We start from the raw sequence: 19,352 nt of genomic DNA, 5'->3' as shown, positions 1-19,352 counted from the left end.
CGGAGTAAGTTTGTAGAAAATTGTATTGGTTAATCAATGGATTCAAATATGGTACTCTGTATTTTACAGTGAGTGATGAAAGGATATACTAGTGTATGATGAGGTGTATCTGATTGTCACGTGGATGATGTCATCAGTGATGTAATTTGAGATGTCATCAGTGATGTCACTGACCATGTCAAGAATGATGTAATATGTGACATCATCAGCAGTGGATTGTGGGCGCGCGAGTTATACTTAGTACAACTGACTATAAGGGAGGAATTTCAATGGTTTTGTATGAATGAAATGTCCAGCTAACTATAACACCCCTGAAACCTATGATTTCATCGGTGAATTTCTAAGGTTTTTTAAATGATAAATCCGAACTATAACCTGCCTGAAACTTATGGTTTTTTCAGTGAATTTCACATGTTTTTTAAAAGACAATTCCTTAGTATAACTTAATAATTTTATGTGTATCTACCAATATATATTTCGAGTTTTGTAAAAAAATGAATCTGAAATTAGTATATTTCCACGTTTATTTTACTGATAAATATGTACTCATGGCTGAAAGACTGACCGTTTTCACTCACGTAAACACTCTTAGATGATAAACTATACACAACCTTCATATTAAAATGTGCAAGTTTTCTTATACGAGGATATATATTGCTCTTTAAGGCTCTTTACTAACAGTCTTTTATTGTTTTTACTCTTTTACTTTTAGAACGACAGACCTATTTTCCTACTACTCCTCATCATTGAAAGCATTTACACACACTCCGAAAATAACCAAATTTCAGTATTTATCCACACTTTAAAATACATAGAGAGGAAAATACTTTTCTGTCTGTATTTATCTGTAAAAATCAATAAAAACATAAATCAAGGAGCCCTACTTACAATTTAAGAATATTTTCAACTTAATTAGCAGTAATTAACATACAAGTGTGGTAAAAGTATGATGCAGCACCTACAATACCTCACTTTCAAGAACAGAGTTCACAGTTCGATTCCAAACTCCATCAGCATCTTAGCCCACCACTATCTAACACCCCAAAAGCCGGCACACCTTTCCGGGGGTAGTGTCGCGTTCTAATCTAGGTCCCCGATCAATACTGTGACCTTATGCCCCTATACGGCTATAATCCATTCATACCCCTATAATGGCATAAACGATCAAGAGCGATATTTCAGAAACTCGTCTCTGGCCTAACACGATGAGAGCCACATTTCAGAATCTCTTCCTCTGCAGCTCATTACAGCAGATGACACAGCAGAAGCCACTATCTTAGCTTCCTAGATTACACTCGGAGTTCTTCAACTAGATAAAACTCAGCAACCTGGGAAAGCCCCACTTGCTATGTTTTGATTAGTAATAGAACTCTAATGAGCACTGAGAGACGATTACTTCCTAGTGACATCTTTATTGACGTCTTATGTCCAAAAACTTACGTCAAACAAGGCACCTTTCAGGTATAAATATTACCAACGTTGCCTTAAGCAAACGCTGCCTCAACGACATCGATGATAGCGATGGTGTGGTGAATACAGGAGCAGAACAGCTGTCCCCTGCAGAGCCCAGCAGATGCAAGCTGCCCACGGACGCTGCCCCTCCTCCTCCTTGACGCGCTGAGAGAGACTCTGTCTTTTCTCTTGCCGAGAAAATCCAGCTCTGGCGTTTCCAGCCTACTCTTGCGAGTGACTGGGTTATCGAGTCCTGGAAGGAGATACAAGACCTCCAACATTCTATTTCAGAGGTATGGTGTTGACTAAACCCTTAGAGAGAACTCTTGAAGCAAACCTTGGCAAAACCAACTTAACTAAAACTTCTACTTACTTACTCCCTCCCACGTATTAGGCTTAGGTCAGGTACACTGGGGTAGGCGTAGTTAGAAGCACCAGTTGAGTACGTTAGTCAAATGTATATATGAATGTATATATTTTATTCATTTTAACCATTGTATGGCTAAGAAACCATATCAATGCTTTTACTGTATTATTTCGCAATCCTCATTTTACTGTACGCACTTTTTATAATAACTAGTCTTACAATTGTGGTAATTCATTTCTCTTGCATGAGAAGAAAGACTGTTCAATAAATAATACCTTTTATTGAAAACGCCCGTCTCTCTATTCTCTGCATCTTGGTGAAAGTAATCTGCACAACTGACTGAGTGAAATAAGTGTCTATTGTTTCACACGACTCTAGAGATTGACTCTTATTCTAAGGAGCAAAGTTGTCATGTTTATGCGGTTGTTGGAAAACTGAATCCCTTCTTGTCTGTACCAGGGAAGCTGATCACTTCCTATTCAGTCAAGAAAGTTTCCAGTGACCTCTGAGCTAGTTGGTAACAAACCCAATTAAGTTTAGCATAGTCAGTAGAGACCTGGAAGACCGCACTTCTACGTCTATACTACTGTTTATGTTATTCCAATGCGCAGGGCCTATAGGGAAAATACGAACTACACTACAGTAGCTTTACGCTTTACAAATGCTGGCTTTTTTTTATTAAAAAGCATAGTGATAATAAATATTAATACGTTCTTTTTTTTCTATTGTAAACTATATTGTTTTATATCTTCTATTTAGATGTTTTTAATCATGAGAATGCAAAGGACACAGTTTACCGGGTAACACTTTCAAAACTCTCCAACGTATGTAGATAATAAGGACCGTATACATGTTACTAAGGAAATCGAAACCTTTCCAACTTCACAGTTTGTAACTTTTCCCAAGACGTGCACAAGTAAAACAGTTAAAACGTGAGCATGCGTAAACTGTAAAACAGGACAACTACATAGGCGGAGCCGAATCTTCCTTTTATAGACTACTAAACAACCAAAAACTATACAAACCACACCTATTGTGCGATTAGTTTAGTTTTCGCGAGTTATTTTTGCGCCGCCAATCTGTGATGCAGATTCCCTTTTCTAGCATCGGATTCTTGCTTTGCGTCAACAAACATATTCCGGAGTTGTAAGTTGTTTCATTATGGCATAGTAGATAGTATAATTTGTGGCTATTTGTCAATATTTAAACATTTCTATCTACAAAAAAGTGTTATTGCATGTTTTTCCCTTTTTCTCTGTAACGTCAGCAGCTTTTTTTCAGAAACAGATAGATTACAACAAACATTGCTCCTTTTCTGCCTCCTTTCAGCTTATATATTGTGACTTTCTATATTATAATATTGTCAATGTTCTTCGCTTCAGAGGTGTTGGTGACCCGTCGGCGCAAACCCTAAACATTTACAATCAACGTCCCCACCTTCCAGTTGTTAGTGTATTTTCCCCTAGAGTTATATACTGTTAATATGTAGATTATAATATTAACAGTTATGCTAATCTCAGTGGACTTCATGACCAGTCACAAAGAGTAAAGCTATATAAGCAACTTCACCAGCTTCTGGTTTTTAGACTGTTCCCCTTTTTTTTATCACATACTGAGAAGATATATATTATAATTTTCACAGTCATGATCTCAGAGGAGTTTATAACCCGTCCCCACGAAGATCACACTTTTTGACCTACGGAGAAAAGAAGCTCAGAAAATAATTACCGCTCGAAAGTATTTTATTATGGGTGTTCTGTTAAATAGATAACTTTATTTTCCTTTTCTTTTTACTGTAACAATGGCATCAATCGTTATATTGTAATAGATTGTAATATTGTTACAGAAGAGGAATAGGAGATTTTTCGACGCCATGTGTAATACAGTTCAGAAAACATTACAACGTACTTTAGCATATTTTACAAAATTGCAGAATAAAAAAATATAGCTTTCATACATACTTTGTTACTTTAAATATTTGATAAACCCTACATTTCTGAATGTTGTTTTCTAATTTCTATTCTTCTCATTTGCTGGTCTATTCACCTTCTCCCTAAAGAAAATATAGGACCAGTTCTGTATATTATAATAGTACTATCCTACATATTCTTAAGTGACTATGTGATTTGTTAGCGGAACAGTGTGCGGCCTCTAAGCACCACAACAGAGCGTTCCTGAATTCTACAGCATACAAATTGGAAAAATAATAATGCGTACATTTGTATGCTTGGGGGTTGGTGCCTGCGGGGCGAGTGACTGCATCACATGGCCAAAGACATGTGGATTGGTTGCCTACAGGGCGGTAGACCGCAGGCAACCGAAACCATGCATTGTTTTTGGCCGTAAGTGGTACAGGTTGGGTACTTAGCCAAGCCCTGTGGCCAACCCCCACCACGCACAGGCGGGTTTGGATTTATCTGCCATGCACTGCTACTTACCCCACAAATTACATCAGTAATGACATCTTGCATGACATCATTCATAATATAACTGCAAAATTGACAATAGTGATGAGCCACAGTTACCCGGGGAAACTATTTATATTTTCTCGAGATGAGTAACTAACCGTTGAATTTCTATGGTTTTGTGCATGTAAAATTTGAACCTCACTAAAATGTTCTTTTTAACCATTGTTTTTTCCAGTGAATCTCAATGTTATTTTTTTATATCTAAAGAAAAACGTGTCTTTTTATCACACCTAACTAGTTACTTTAACCGTTCCTTTTCTCAGTACATTTCTAGTTTTTTTTTTTTTAAAGAATTTTTTTACTACCTTACGAAAAGCCAGCCCCCTGCCACGCATTGCCAGAGGCCTGTGGGTAGGCCCTGTAGCAAATCCCCAACAGGTAGCAAACCCATGCTGTGCACGGCCTTTCATTGCACATAGCTTTATTGTACCCCATCCACCTAGGACCACATCTATACTACTATAATAAAGTAAGAACTTTCAGGCTTTGAGGCGGGTAAACTCGGGAACCACGGCACCAATCTACACACCTGATACACCGTTGAAATCGTCAGGGTGTGTAGATGGTTATAGGCTATATAAATATAAAAAAATAAACGTTATTTACAAACTTTATATTAAAAAAAAAAAAGTAGTCGTCCCTCCAAAGTAGCGCCGGCCGCGACGTGCGTGCTCACGTCAGGAGCACGGGGAGGAGCGGGGACATGGCGCGGGGGAGGAGCGGTGAAGTGAGGAGCAGCGGACAGGCCAGCGGCGGTGCGAGCAGCGGAGAGGCGGACATGGCGCAGGGGAGGAGCGGCGGCGGACAGGAGCAGGGCTGCGAGGAGCGGTGAACTGAGGAGCGGCGGCTGAGGTAAAGCTCCGGGGACAATGTCGGGGCAGGCGGGTGTCGGGCCAGGCGGGGGACGGGGCGGGGGCACGGGCTGCGGGCAATGTCAGGGGAGGCAGGGGAAGCCTGAATGCTCCCGGACAAGGTCGGGACGGGCTGCTAGTTACATTAAAAGGGGAGGTGGCCCAGTGTCCCATTTCTTTCAGCTTTATTAGGCCCTGGGGCAAAGTAATTAGTAAAGGGAGTGGGATAAGCAGTCTCCCTCCCTGACCCTATTTAGGCCCAGGATGTGCAAAAGGCCCACAGGATCGCAGCAAAATGTTCAGAGTTGCCGTCCAATTTTGGCCACAGGGCAGGGTCCCTCTGGATTCCCCTCCCACCCCTCATGAGTCTGAGAGCAGGATATCCCTATCCTGCCCTTTACACCATTATTTTTTATTCTGGACAGGAAACTTAGTTCCGGAGTCCTGTAGTGGCTGCCAGCAACATTTCTGTCATGTTGCACAGGGCTCGAAAATTTCCACACGACCGCTCGCATTTGCGAGCTTAACCCCTTGCATGCTCCGGACGAAACCATTCCGTCACAAGCCACGGACGCGCTGTGCTGGTGACGGAGTGGTTATGTCACGGCGCGGCCGCCCCGCCCACGCTGCAGGAATTCTGCGCCTGCACAGGCGTCCTATTGAGCGGGCAGGGCCGTGACGGAACCACTCCATCACAAGCACAGCGTGCCCGTGGCTCGTGACGGAGTGGTTCAGTCACAAGCATGCAAGGGGTTAAGCTCGCAAATGCCCTTTCTGGCGAGTAGGAAGACAAACTAACTTTTGTCCTCTTTCTCTGAAAACGGAGCAACTATGACAAGATAACAAGATTTAAAGAGGCATTTTAATTGCTCACAAAGTGAATGAGCACTAAAGATGCCTTTAACCCGTCCTGACCACGCCCAGTCATATTTCACCCGCACCCCAGTGGAATTCCAGCCGCAGTCAATGAGTTAAACCTTGTTATCTTCTCACAATTTTTGAAAGGTTTTGTGAGTATTCATCAAATGGAGACAAAGTTACTATCAACACAAACTTCCTATAGTAACTTGGACCAAACAATAACTAAACACTGGTGATCACCACTGTGTTTTAGTGTGTGTGTGTAAGAATGATAAATATTGCAAAATACAAGATTGAAATTTTTTAAATGGCGGGTAAATATACAGGAATTTGAAACTGGAGGTTAAAATTTAATTGGTATCCTTAGCTTGATCGTGGGAGCAGCGCATGAAGAGCACATAGAATCTACTATGGATGACTAGTTGCCTCAGTTGAAGCACCCAGATGCGCCGACAAAAAGACTGCATGTATTAGGAAACAAAAGACTGTGATACTCTAGAGTCTAGCATATTGCTTCATATTTTAGAAATTAAGCCACATTTTTTTAAAGCTGCAACCTTCCCAATAAAATGCTGTTGTATATTTTTGTTTGAGAATTCAAATCCCATGCCCAGAGCCCTAAAAAGTACCCCGACCGCCCAGCCCTAAAATGTACCCCGACCCCCCCAACTAAGCCCTAAAAACTACCTCGATCACCCTTGAGCCCTAAAAACTTCCTGACCCCAACCCGAGCTCTGAAAATAACTCCGACCTCCTCAGATCAAAAAAAAACAAGCCCATCCCATAAAGCTACACCAACCCTTAAAAACAACCCTCACCCCTCCCCCCCAAAACCTGGACCCATGTCCACTACCTTACTGTGTCCTCTACCGAATCCTTCCTGTTCCTGGGCCCGCCCATTCCAGCATCCAGATCGTACATATGACTTAACCACGCGTATGCGTGGTTACCACCAGAGTGGCAGCGCTTGCGGGAAAAGGCACGCATGGCAGTTTCCCGCCATGCGGGTGTAAATACAAACAGGAATACCTACATCATTTCTACAATTTAATATGTAAAATACACCTCATGTATTATATGTGATGTACAAATGTATTCTCATGTTAAGCACTTAAACAGCCTGTGGGATGAAGTACAAATCCCACAATACACAAATGTAAAGAAATGGACCCGGTCATATACTTTAGATGCCTTAAACTGTTTATCAGCCTTAGGTTCGTACCCAGTCAGACTCTGTTCTAAGGCTTAACTACCATTCACCATCATACATGGTTGATAAATTTCATCAATTAATATAACATTACAGACAAATTGACTGCTAATATAAAGAACCTTGAGCTATTCCTCCACTAACTTGTACCATATACAAACTACTCTGGGGTGACAGCAAGGTGATTAGTAGCACTTTACAAAACCTGACCAAAAACACACATATATACATATATATGTATATAGCAGCACTTATCAACTCGATAAGGTCGATAAAACGGCAAGCACGCAGGTGTCCGAATTGGTAGGGGGGTTTGCAATAAAGGATTTACCAAATCGGACACCTGCGTGCTTGCCGTTTTATCGACCGTATTGAGTTGATAAGTGCTGCTGTGTGTAAGCGTCTCACCAATGCTGGTTTAGAGCACCCGGGATTTGGTGGAGCGACGGCGGTGGAGAACCTGTGCTGCAAAATATTATATATATATATTTATTTATTTTTAAATCATCCCAAAAGGTATTTGTTGTACCACGTGTCATTTGCACGGGTGGCGGGGTATGCTCAGATGCGAGTCCCGTGCTCTCCATGCCGCTGGAATCAAGCTACCCTGGCTGATGAAGGCTGATAGCCAGAAACAGGTCCTAGGATGCTTGATTCCGGTCCAGGGAAGACATGGCTCGGCAGTTCGGGCTGTACTGTTCCCCTGAGGCACAGGGTCAAGACTGATTTGCATATGGCCATGTCTGAACTGGGGTGGTGTGGTGAGCAAAATAACGATGGATTAAACCCAGATCAGTGACTGGGGATGAATGTTTTGCCATTGTGCAACATTCCGTCCATCAATTGTTGTTTTTGCATTGGTCACCCCGAGTGGGCGGGTATGCTCAAACGTGAGTCACGTGGTCTCCATGCCACTGGAATCAAGCTATTCTGGCTGATGACGGCTGATAGCCAGAAACCGGTCCTAGGATGCTTGATTCCGGTCCAGGGAAGACATGGCTCGGTAGTTCAGGCTGGACTGTTCCCATGAGGCACAGGGTCAAGACTGATTTGCATATGGCCATGTCTGAACTTGAGTGGTGTGGTGAGCAAAATAACGATGGATTAAACCCAGATCTGTAACTGGAGGTAAATGTTTTGCCATTGTGCAACATTCCATCCATCAATTGTCGTTTTTGCATTTGCACTGGTTGCAGCACTGTGTTTCTATGGTATGAGCGACCATGACCAGATCAAAGCTGTGCTTGAGGTACCAACAGAGCACAACTCAAAGGGTCTGGCGTCACAGGAATCCTGCTTTGTTAATATTTATGAGGCAGGATTTAATTTGTGACTTCTTGAAAACAGCAGTCAATGCAAAGATGGAGGCCTGAAAGGGACAGCAGAGGTTAATTAATGCATCATTTCTGTCATGTGCCTATATTGAAATCTCTGTTGCTTAACCCCTTCCGTGCGGCCGCGATTTCCCCCGTGTGCGGCCGCCGGACAAACAGGGGCGGGCCGTGACGAACCCCAGCCGTCATCAGCACACGAGCACCGTAGTGCATGACGGTTGGGGTTCGTCACCAGCATGGAAGGGGTTAAAGGAACTAATGTTAAAATGTCTAAATAAATAATACAGGGTTAGTGGTATGTGGGCGTTGGGTACATAAAGCAGCCTGTGAGAATGATACGCGCTTCAACTGATGCTAGCAGTTGCCCATTTCACAGAGAAAGCTGCTCACAAAATACACCATTTACAACTTATAAAGTGTTATCAAAGCCTTGCAACGGCAGGAGCGAGTGGGCAAAAACCACAGATATGTTTACTTGTGAGTCGGAAGGATGATGAACATCTATTTACCATCCATTTCCCTTGTTGTGTGCAGTGTTGACAAAAAAAAAAAAAAAATGTCATTTGCCGGGCCTTTTTTTGTTTTACAATGCAATTTTGGATTTTGCATACACCAGCGAAATACTAACGTAAACAAGCATTGGCAAAGCCACAAGGTCTTGCTTATTGACTTTCCAATTTTGTTCTAAGTCATTTGGCAGAGCATCCCAGCGCAGTTCTTTACGGTTAAAGAATTTAAGTATTTTTACTTTTTTTTTTTTAGTTACCGATACAAGTTGAATTAGTAACAAAAAATGTAACAGGCACAATAGTGTTATTTTAAAGTGCTTGGGGTTGGCGGCCCAGAAACAAACACTGAGTCATCAACACAGGAGGGCAGGTCATAGAAGAAACAAGGGGGGGTGACACGTAGAAGTAACAAATTGAAAGTGGCCCAGGAAGCAGTGCAGTTGGGGATGAGGGGGGCAGCCCAGGAAGCAGTACAGTGAGAGGGGGAAGCATCGCAGTCGGGAGGTCAGCCGGCGAAGCAGCGCAGTCGGGGGGCCGTCAGCAAGAGAAGCAGCGCAGTCGAGGGGCAGTCAGCAAGAGAAGCAGCGCAGTCGGGGGGCCGTCAGCCGGGGAAAGCAGCGCAGTCGGGGGGCCGTCAGCCGGGGGAAGCAGCGCAGTCGGGGGGCCGTCAGCCGGGGGAAGCAGCGCAGTCGGGGGGCCGTCAGCCGGGGGAAGCAGCGCAGTCGGGGGGCCGTCAGCCGGGGGAAGCAGCGCAGTCGGGGGGCCGTCAGCCGGGGGAAGCAGCGCAGTCAGGGAAGCAGCGCAGTCGGGGAAGCAGCGCAGTCGGGGGGGGCGTCAGCCGGGCGAAGTCGGGGGGGCGAGTCAGCCGGGGAAGCAGCGCAGTCGGGGGGGGGGGTCATCCGGGGAAGGAGCGCAGTCGGGGGGAGGCAGCCGGGGAAGCAGCGCAGTCGGGGGCGTCAGCCGGGGAAGCAGCTCAGTCTGGGTGGGGCGTCAGCCGGGGAACCAGCTCAGTCGGGGTGGGGCGTCAGCCGGGCAAGCAGCTCAGTCGGGGGGGGCGGGTCAGCGGGGGAAGCAGCTCAGTCGGGGGGGGGCGGGTCAGCCGGGGAAGCAGCTCAGTCGGGGGGGGTCATCCGGGGAAGAGGCGCATTCGGGGGGGGGGGGTCATCCGGGGAAGCAGCGCAGTCAGGGGGGGGCGTCAGCCGGGGAAGCAGCGCAGTCGGGGGGCATCAGCCGGGGAAGCAGCTCAGTCGGGGTGGGGCATCAGCCGGACACAGTGGGGGGGGCCTCAGCCGGGGAAGCAGCGCAGTCGGGGGGCATCAGCCGGGGAAGCAGCTCAGTCGGGGTGGGGCATCAGCCGGACACAGTGGGGGGGGCCTCAGCCGGGGAAGCAGCGCAGTCCGGGGGGGTTTCAGCGGGGGAAGCAGCGCAGTCGGGGGGGGTGTCAGCCGGGGAAGCAGCGCAGTCGGGGGGGGTGTCAGCCGGGGAAGCAGCGCAGTCGGGGGGCTGTCAGCCGGGGAAGCAGCGCAGTCGAAGGGCCGTCAGCCGGGGAAGCAGCGCAGTCGGGGAAGCAGCGCAGTCGGGGGGCATCAGCCGGGGAAGCAGCGCAGTCAGGGGGGCGTCAGCCGGGGAAGCAGCGCAGTCGGGGGCGTCAGCCGGGGAAGGAGCGCAGTCGGGGGGGCGTCAGCCGGGGAAGGAGCGCAGTCGGGGGCTTCAGCCGGGGAAGCATCACAGTTGGGGGGGGTCAGCCGGGGAAGCAGCGCAGTCGGAGGGTGGCGGCCCAGGAAGCAGCGCAGTCGGGGGCGGCGGCCCAGGAAGCAGCGCAGTCGGGGGCGGCGGCCCAGGAAGCAGCGCAGTCGGGGGCGGCGGCCCAGGAAGCAGCGCAGTCGGGGGCGGCGGCCCAGGAAGCAGCGCAGACTGGGGCGGCGGCCCAGGAAGCAGCGCAGTCTGGGGCGGCGGCCCAGGAAGCAGCGCAGTCGGGGGCGGCGGCCCAGGAAGCAGCGCAGTCGGGGGCGGCGGCCCAGGAAGCAGCGCAGTCGGGGGCGGCGGCCCAGGAAGCAGCGCAGTCGGGGGCGGCGGCCCAGGAAGCAGCGCAGTCGGGGGCGGCGGCCCAGGAAGCAGCGCAGTCGGGGGCGGCGGCCCAGGAAGCAGCGCAGTCCGGGGCAGCGGCCCAGGAAGCAGCGCAGTCTGGGGCGGCAGCCCAGGAAGCAGCGCAAGGGGGAGGGCCAACGACAGGCGCTGGGAGCAACAGCGGGTGGGCGGCGCGTGGAGCAACGGGAGGCGCGGGGAGCAACGGTGGGCGGGAGGCACGGGGAGCAGCGGCGGGCGGGGGGGCAGCCCAGGAAGCAGCGCAGTCCAGGACGGCAGCCCAGGAAGCAGCGCAAGGGGGAGGGCCAACGACAGGCGCTGGGAGCAACAGCGGGCAGGCGGCGCGTGGAGCAACGGGAGGCGCGGGGAGCAACGGTGGGCGGGAGGCACGGGGAGCAGCGGCGGGCGGGGGGGCGAAGAGCAAAACAGTGGACGAGGCATGAGAAACAAAAAAAGTGGGGGGAGGAGCGGGAAGCATCGCAGGGGATAAAGTTCTTGAAAGACAGCAACATGGAACTGGTGGGAAGAGAGCACACGGCTGAGAAGAAAATATGGGTGTGAGAGGGGGGATGTGTGCGGGCGAGAGAAAGGAAAACAGAGCAAAGCAGAGGGGAGGAAGAGACACACACGAGGGAGACAAATAGAAACATAGCACCTGAAAAACTGAGCAGTGGAGGGACATAGATATGAGTCAAGGCTTCAGGGGCAGGTCAAACACAAGAAGCGAAAGGAAAGGCCACACAGCTAACAATTAAGATGCAAACTAATGAGTGACAATGAAGCAGCCAATGGTAAGCAATGGGCTGGCTCTAAGCCCACTATAAAAACAATATGTCTTGCAACAAACTCTTGAGAAAAGGAAGTACTGCAAGTTCAAAGTGCACATTTTCACAGTTCAAGGAATAAAACATGGTAAAGGCGCACCAAGACGACATGGGTACTGAGATTTGAGCAGGATTTCAGATAAAACACAGCTCTTCAAACCATCATTCTTTTGCTCAAAAAAGGAAAGCATTTAAGATATCCCCCTTAAGTGCTATGGCACACATTTATTCTCATTCATTTACAGCACTCGCTTGTATTATGAGCTAAATTAACTACTAAACGTCAATACCAGCGAGAAAAAACAAATACTCCAGCAGGGTAATATGGCAGAAGACAAGCATGAAAAGTACACAACATTTATCATTTTCTAAAAATCATTGGGTATCCAGCAAGTAGTCATAGAATAGATTGTTCTGTGCTGGAGGGGGTGGACAACACAGGCTACAGCAATGCAGTCATATATGTATAGCCTGGCATGTTCACACTTGAGATTTGCACCAGTCAGGCAGTCAAAAGAATGCAATCTATATATACTATTTGAGCCCTGAAGCAGATGATGTACAGAGCACACTAAAGTCACGTGCAGTTGAGGGTTAGCACCTAGAAAACACCTCGGTAATCGTACAGCAGCGCCACAGAGGGAAGCAAAATGAGTTGGGAATCTACAGCGCCCTCTATAATCTCAATATAGGTATATACAGAGAACATCATCAAGCTGCCACACTATTGAGCATCCTACCCTAAAGTGCAACACGCTACTTCTACCAGCAAAGGTGTATTGAAAACATCAATTTCCACCAACACCCTCTGACGGAAGAGTCCATCCACAGAAACCTAACATGGGGGGGGAACAGATCACCCCTTAGCAACATGAGAATAGGAAACAACGCTCCCTTCGGTAACATGAGCAGGGAAGGCCCACAGTACCAGGCAGCAAGTGCTGAAAACATACACCAGCGAGCAGCATGAGCAAGCAGAACACACATCACTCTGCAGTGAAACCAGAGCACCTACCAGTAACAGGAAACAATACTGGAAAAAATGGTAAATGCAACCCAGCCACTACAGCGCTTTAGTGTGAAGCAGCTGTATATAAAGCAACAAACACCACTGCACCCCTAGTTCCGGGTAATGCAGTACTGCTGCATCTCTAGTGGCAACGACTTTGCCAACGAGACCAGTAGCAAGCTGCACTTACAGCAAACAATCCCATTACAACAACGGGAACCAACAGCAATTGCTGTGGGCAGGGACAAGGCACTGAATGAGGGTGATGCATGCCCCGGGGAGGGACCGGGAGAAGCTACGCGTCTTCTCCGGCTGCTGGGGGTGGGGAGGGTGGGTCTCTGCAGCTGTCTGCGGGGGAGGGGGGAATCACATTCATCCGGTCCGCATCACACTTGACGCAGGTGGAAGAGAGGGGCGGAAGGGAACCTCTGGCCGGACTCATACTCACTGGGGAGGCTTGGCGGCGCAGCGGACCAGCGGTTCCGTCCCTCTTCGTGTTTCACAGCCCAGCTCTTACCGGGCGCGCGCCTGCCTGGGCGGGGCCGCGGACGTCGCGCAACTAGGTGGGAGACGAATGAGCGCGCGCGACTCTCTCGCGCACCCGCAGCTCAGCAGTCCCCTAGCGACAGGCTCCTACAGCGAGCGCGAGCCAAGCAGAGAAGAGTGGAAGGGAGGGGGGTCGAGTCCGAATCGAGGGGTAACTGGGCGTGGCAGTGGGCGGAGCCTCAAGCCGCGAGCGGCGCGCACCCTGCCCTTTTTCGCACGCTTCTTTACGCGTGTGGCAGCGCGGTGACAATAGACAGCGGGAGGGGACCAGGGGACGAGGACGGGGGATGGGAACCGTCTCCGTTTAGCCTGCTTGGGGGTTCTCTCTTGCGGGCAATGCGTTCCTGTACTTACAACCGCTTCACCTTTCCAATAGAATTAGTGACCCTTCAAAACTAAATTAACTTTGATTAAGAGAGTAGAGTGGTTTTCACATGCAAACGTATTTTTTTTATACTGCGACGGCCGGAATTATCACATCTTTTCTGTGGCTGGTGCGAGGTACTCTAATGTATATGACAGTGTTTTCAGGGCTTTAAGTGGGCCGGGTCTCAAGGGGTCGGAGCACCGGCAGTTTTTTTCTGGGGGCCTCGAAACGGGTCTCTATCGGGCTCTGTTTTGAGCCCTAACACAGGCATCCCGTTTTTTTTCCCGGACTGTAATGAGCGCTGTTTGCTGTCACTGCAGTCCGGAAAAAAGTGCCATGGCTCAAAACAAAGCCTGATGGAGACCCGTTTCCAGACAGCACCAGGCACATGGATGTGTGCTGCTCACTTAGTAGTAGAGAAGTTACAGCATGACGTCATGCCAGGGGAGAGTTGTGGGAGAAGGGAAATCCTTTAAGAGTCATTTTTTTCTGGATTTCCCTTCTCTTTCTGAAACTCAGGAGCAGCAACATTGTGGTAGGGTCACCAAGGATTTAATTGGAAGCTTTGTCAATATTATATACAAGTTATAGTTGCAGCTTATTTATCTTCTGGAAGTAATAACCATTGACAAAGCCAACATTCCTTACTTATTGTATGTATGATGTTACTTGTATCAAATATCTGGATGCAATGACGGAGCATCAAATTGCAAGTCGGGCGGCACACTATGCTAAGCACAGATTTTTTGCTTAAGTGATTTAAAGTCACGCCCCTAATTACACTGGCCACGCCCCTTTGAGAGACCCCCCAGTTTTTTTATCCCACTTAAAGCCCTGAGTGTTTATATTTTAAAGGCTCTGAGCTGTCAGCAACTCAGGGCTCTGAATGCTGTTTTGATGTGACTTTTCTGACTTCCTGTTCCTAAACATCAAGGAACCTTTGGAGTCAGTGTTTATCCCAGTGTAGTGTAGTTCCTATTTTCCCTATAGGCCCTGCGCATTGGAATAACATTAACAGCAGTTTAGACGTAGGACTGAGGTCTTCTAGGTCTCTACTGACTATGTTAGACTTAATTTAGGTTTGCGCCAGCTAGCTCAGAGGTCACTGGAAACTTTCTTGACTGAATAGGAAGTGATCAGCTTCCCTGGCTCAGACAAGAAGAGATTCAGCTTCCGACAACCGCATAAACATGACAACTTTGCTCCCTCAGAATAAGAGTCAATCTCTAGAGTCGTGTGAAACAATAGACAGCTATTTCACTCAGTCAGTTGAGCATATTTAATTTCACCAGGGTGCAGAGAATAGAGAGACGGGTGTTTTCAATGAAAGGTATTATTTATTGAGCAGTCTTCCTTCTCATGCAAGAGAAATGAATTGCCACAATTGCAATACTGGTTATAAAGTAAAGTACGTACAGTAAAAGTAGTATTATGAAATAATACTGTAAAAGCATTGATATGGTTTCTTAGCCATAAGACACTTTAAAATGGATAAAACATATATACATATATACAAAGGCTAACGTGCTCAACTGGTGCTTCTAAAATACGCCTACCCCGGTGTACCTGACCTAAGCCTAATACGTGGGAAGGAGTAAGTAAGTAGCAGTTTAAGTTAAGTAGGTTTGTTGCCAAGGATCTGTTCAAGAATTCTCTCTAAGGGTTTAGTCAGCACTGTACCTTGGGAATAGAATGTAGGAGGTCTGGTATCTCCCTTTCAGGACCCGATATCCCAGTCACCCGCAAGGGTAGGCTGGAAACGCCGGAGCTGGATTTTCTCGGCAGGAGAAAAGACAGCGTCTTTCTCAGCGTGTCAAATAGGAGGGGCAGCGTCCGTGGGTGTCTCGCTTCTGCTGGGCTCTCGAAAAGTAGATTAGCTGCTCTGCTCCAGAATCACCACCGTGTGTTTGCTTAAGGCAACGTTGGTATATTTATACCTGAAAGGTGCCGAGTTTGACGTAAGGTTTGGACATAAGACGTCAATAATAAATAATGTTGTATACTTGTAAAGCGCACAGCTGCCCGCACCGCGGGCGTCCCGGCGCTGTATACCACTGGGGAACCCGTCCTGGCTTTCCCTGTGAGAATAAAGATGTTACTGAGAACTGGCCGTTCTTACAGTGCTCGCAGGAGTTCTAACACAAATCAAAACAAAGCAAGTGGGGCTTTCCCAGATTGCTGGAGGTTTGGTGTGTCAAAAGAACTCGGTGTGCTCTCTAGGAATCTAAGGAAGTAGCTTCTGCCGTGTCTTGGACTGCAGGGGCGATTTACTGAAATATGGCTCTGATTATTATGCCATTATAGGGATATTATTGATTATAGCCGTATAGGAGCATAAAGTCACAATATTGAATCAGGTTCCTAGATAAAACACATCACCAGTTTGACTGAAAACTGTTGCTCCCTGTACATTGTTCACTGAAATGCATTGGATCAATGCTTCCCAAACTTTCTAGAGGCAAAACTATTTTTTCTTCGCACCCCTCTTAGCTTGAAAGGACGTGAGACTGGCAAGTTTTTAAATTTCACTAAAGCATCGTGTGGTAATACACTGTAATTTACGGACAGCACATTTTTCATTGAAATGGCCACTACTTGTACACAGCTATACAGTTTTACTGATAAAACTATATTAGACACCAATGATAGAGTGTGGAAATAAGGTTTCAGTGAATGTTTTTCATTTGTGCATTATTAAGTAAAGTGTCGTAATTTATTTTGATTCCCATTAAAATCTTTGTACCCAATGTAGTAGGTTAGCAGTGCAACTCAAACTCCCGGGGTTTGCCTGATATGTCGTACCCACACGCTCGGGCCAGGCGTGTGCCGAGGCGGATAAAAAAATGGGGAGGGGTCGCACGAGGCCCTCCATTTGCCCATACAAGTGCATCCAGTGTTGGTGTCCCTATTATTTCTGTGTACCAGTAATTGGGCCCCGGGGGACGTCATGGGTATCCAGCAGTATAACAGGCTAAGACCCTGGCCCAAACTCACACCGTCTTAAAACAAAGATCTTCGCATATTGAGGTAATTCACCCCTGGCCCTACGAGGGAAGATGACGGTGCTGATCCGGTCAGAAGATAACAAAATTGTGACAATTCTACTCAGCAGCCATGCCACTGAGGCCTAGTGACATTTACCAGAAGCGTACGGGTGAACCAGACCGAAGAGCTGTTGAACCAATTTGATGACATTTTTAAAGGACTAGGACGCATCAAGAGGGCCCCAGCAAAGCTCCACATCGACCCAACAGTGGCCACGACAGCCTTTCAACACAGGCGAATCCCTTTCCACCTTAGGCCAATAGTAGGACAAGAGCTGCAGAAGCTGGAAGACCAGGGAGTGATCGAGAGAGTATCAGGCTCAACCCCATGGGTGTCCCCCATGGTCATAGCGGAAAAGCCACGACAACCTGGGAAGATCAGTTATGTATAGATATGCGCCTCCTCAATAAAGCAATCCAGCGGGAGCGCCCCATCGCACCAACAATGGACGGCATAGTAGCCAACGTCAACTGGTCCCAATGGTTCTCAAAACTGGATCTGAACGCAGGATACCACCAGTTGGTCCTGGCCAAAGAAAGCAGATATATCAGAACATTCAACACCATATGGGATTGTGATGCTACAAGCGCCTCAGCTTTGGGATATCCTTGGCGGCGGAGGTATTCCAGGACACAGTGCGGGAGATCCTAACAATCTTCCCAGGTGTGCTGAACGTGAGTGACAGTTAGGCAACAATGGGGTAACCCTGTGTCCCTCAGAACCTGGGTATATGTAAATAAACAAGAGGTGTATGCAGCGGCACGACTTGACTACGGCTCGTCTGTCCTTCCCATCCCCCGATTGAATCTACTTAAACTCAAGAGCAATCATCGCTTAGGCCTGCTTTGAGCGTACCTCCAGTGGTCTCCCACCTCGGCCAGGACTTTGTCCGGCCCCTCAAGGGCTGTCACCCCCCCAATCCCCCGCTCTGTCCTGATGAAGACCCTGTGTGACTTCCAAATGAGGCACACAACAGGTTGAAACGTCGATGATTACTCCAGGCCCAGACTGGCCAAGACTCTACAACATAAAACAACATTATCAGTAAAAAGAGTCATTGATGTTAAAGTATTATCTGGCCTATCCCCCACATGTATATAATAACCTTAACCACCTTGTATATATTGTACACGTTTTGAGCACTGAGCACCTGTGTCACATGATCACCTGTTTATGTAAACATTACTCTATGTTGACAGTCTCCGACTACTGTGACTATCTATGAATGAATTAATTCTGATAAAAACAGTACAAATCATACAGATTTTTGTTTCAAATTCTTTACTGAATAAGTGTTCTGCTTTCCCGGGGTTTGAGATAAGGTTGCTATCCAATTCGAATTAGGGCATTCAGCGCACCACTAAGTAAGCGATCTTCTACCCGACAGAACGTGAGTGATGACATTCTCATCCATTCCACCCCGCTGATGAACACTACCAGCACCTAAGGGCCACACTAAAACAATTCCAGGAACATGGCGTGACCCTGCCAAAAACTGCCTCTTCTTTCAGAAAGAGATAAAATTCTACCTTTACCTCTTCAACCAGGAAGGAATCCAGGTAGACCCACGGAAGTCCCAGGCCATCAAGGATGCCCCACCCCCCTCAACAGTTTTAGAGGTGGGAAGTTTCCTTGGGATAGCCACATACTGTGGTCGTTTCATCCCGGATCTGGTTACAATAGTTGAAACCCTCCCAAACCTCACTCGAGCAGATGCCACGTGGAAGTAGGGACAGTAAGAAGAAGAGTCGGCGTTCCAGAGTGTCAAGAATGCCCTTCTCGACCACACCACTTTGGTATATTTCTACTCTGCCAAACGTACGGAACTCCTTGTCGATGCCAGCCCAGTAGGCCTAGGGGCTGTGCTCACGCAGGAGCAAGAACCCGGAAGTTGAGCCGCGTTAGTCTATGCCAGCAAGTCTTTGTCCCTTACCGAAACGCGCTACGCACAAATCCAGCGGGAGGCTCTAGCCTTTCGATGGGCCTGCAGGCACTTCAACCTATACATCTGCGGCCAGCCATTCAAGATAGTCACGGACCACCAGTCGCTAGTGCCACTCTTCAAAGGGTTGACGCCTCACCCCCCTCTGAGGATCGAGCGGTGGGGTATCAGACTGCAGCAGTACGAGATGGAGGTCGTATATCAGCCAAGCGCGAAGAACCCTGCCAATTTTCTCTCTTGACACCCCGCCCCAAGAGAACACCCAGTGGAGGCACAGGAAGTCGAGGCACTCGAAGCCCACATAAACATGATCTCAATAATCCCATGCCCTAAAGCACTGACCCTGGCAGACATCGCAGCGGCAGCGGAAGGTGAGACATTCCAAGGAGGCAACTGGCATCGGTTCTTGCAGATGGCTAACAACTGGTTAGGACTGGAAAGGGAGTACCTCACTAAAAGATGGACGATCCGGAATGAACTGA

At 47.9% G+C, this 19,352-nt stretch overlaps 1 protein-coding gene across 10 annotated transcripts in view; it reads right to left on the bottom strand.

Annotated features, from left to right (window-relative positions):
* CYRIA (CYFIP related Rac1 interactor A) overlaps positions 1-13,625 on the bottom strand; it is a 315,678-nt gene extending 302,053 nt beyond the window's left edge. For 3 of the 10 annotated variants that reach the window (XM_086926314.1, XM_086926308.1, XM_086926305.1), the window contains exon 1: positions 13,419-13,508. The gene's annotated coding sequence lies outside the window, so the exon portion shown is untranslated. Of the gene's footprint in view, positions 1-13,414 lie in introns of all 10 variants that reach the window. The other 7 variants (XM_086926310.1, XM_086926306.1, XM_086926311.1 and 4 more) reach the window with 7 other exon arrangements.
* Positions 13,626-19,352: the final 5,727 nt, after the last annotated feature.

This window comes from Lissotriton vulgaris, chromosome 6, assembly GCF_964263255.1.
Source record: "Lissotriton vulgaris chromosome 6, aLisVul1.2, whole genome shotgun sequence".
Lineage (NCBI taxonomy): Eukaryota > Metazoa > Chordata > Amphibia > Caudata > Salamandridae > Lissotriton > Lissotriton vulgaris.
Note: the sequence above shows the minus strand (reverse complement) of the source record. Positions and strands in the feature narration are given on the sequence as shown.